The sequence below is a fragment of the Pinus tabuliformis genome, chromosome 8, assembly GCF_031772625.1.
Source record: "Pinus tabuliformis cultivar Carrire ecotype Pingquan chromosome 8, CPIR1, whole genome shotgun sequence".
Lineage (NCBI taxonomy): Eukaryota > Viridiplantae > Streptophyta > Pinopsida > Pinales > Pinaceae > Pinus > Pinus tabuliformis.
The window spans coordinates 1483163085-1483164960 of NC_142294.1; positions in this window are offsets into that span (position 1 = coordinate 1483163085).

Genomic DNA, 1876 nt, shown 5'->3' on the forward strand with positions numbered 1-1876 from the left:
GGGACTAGGACACGTCCATGAAGAATCTGGAGCACACTGCCTGTCTAACCAAGCTCATCCACAGATCCCATCATGATATTACCGAGGCCCTCCACCTTCGTTCTGCATTCCGAGGATTCACCCACTTGTCTAACTTCGGGGCATGGCTCTAATACCACTTGTAAGGACTCTGGACACCACATATCTCCACAATGGTATGATATTGTCCACTTTGGGCCTAAGCCCTCATGGATTTGCTTTTGGACTTACCCCCAAAAGGCCTCATACCAATGGAGATATTTTTCCATCCTTATATACCCATGATTCTCCCCACTTCTAGTCAATGTGGGACTTTGGTCGTATACCCAACAATTTGTGTAAATAGAGGTACATTGAATTGCAATATCCTCAAAAGGAGTGTCCTTATCCAAAAAAATGCTCCTATTTCTGGCTATCCAAATGCCCCATGCTATGATGAGAGGTAAATTCCATAAGTTCCCCTTTGGGTATAGATGCCACCATTTATGCTAAACATCTGAAAATATTTCCCCTTCCCAGACTACATTCTTTTGGATGAGCTTCACAACCTCCAACCACACTCTTTTAACAACAGGGCAATCTATAAATAGATGCCTTATTGTTTTGGAATCGTTTTTGCATAGTGGGCATGTCCCCGGTCTTGACTTATATCTGGATTGAAGGATGTCCCATGTTGGAACCTTTCGCTTGAGAATACACCAAAAGAAAAGTCTGGCTTTAGCAGGGCATTTTAGCTTCCACAAGTGTTTGGCCCACCATTTCGGATTCCCCCATCCTTTCTTTGACATAAGGAATTTATATCCAAATTTTGGGGAGTAGGACCTGGATTCTGCATGGGCCCACACCAGCTGATCTAGTCTATCTCTCAATCTCACATTTGACCTGGAGAGTTCTAGGGTATAGGTCTTCCAATCATTCCACCATTGGGGCAACAGATCCAATTCCTCCCCTGATAGCCACGCTTGGCCCCAAATAGTTGAGTGACCTTGTTTCTCGATCTGATTGAGGAAATAAATTCCTTTGGAGTCGAGATGCCTGATAAGGTCTGGGGATAATGCAAAATTTTCATTACAGCCTACCCAGGGGTCTTTCCCTATTCGAAGATTCTCCCCGTTTCCAACCTGCCAAGACAGACCTTACTCAATGATCTTGAAGGCATCTAAGGTAGCCTTCCATACAACAGAAACATTCCCTTTTTTCTTAATTGGGTTTCTTATCTAGTCTTCTAATGGGACAGGGTCAATGTATTTCCTTTTCACCACCTTCATCGAGAGGTTTCCCATTTTATACTTTTATTTCCTTGATTACAAAGGTCACTGATATTACTACCTTCTCTAACTTCTGACGTATTTCTCTCTGTAACACCTGCTATAAACTCATTTTGAAGATTATTGTAGAATGGTTAAAGGGGACTCTCTCGAATTATATTTCTCGGGAGAAATTTGGTTTTCTACATAATATATTGATAAATGATGTTGTGGCTAGAGAGAAGGGGGTGTTACACTCTATCCATAGAAAGAAATTGGAGGCTCTGGTCATGAAAATTGATTTAAAGAAGGCATATGAATGTGTAGATTGGCCACTTCTCCGCCTTATTTTGTTGAAGATTGGTCTATCTATCAGTGTGATTGAATGGATCATGGGTTGTGTGACCATTGTACATTTCTCAATGCTTGTAAATGGATACCCATCCAACTTCTTCAAAGCTCGTACAGGTTTGCGTTAGGGGTGCTCTCTCTCTCGCAATTATTATTTATATTAGTGATGGACATACTTAGCAATAAGATAAATAACACTCGTGCCAAGGGACTGTTCATGGGTATTAAGATGGGTGTTCACACAAACATCACACACTGCC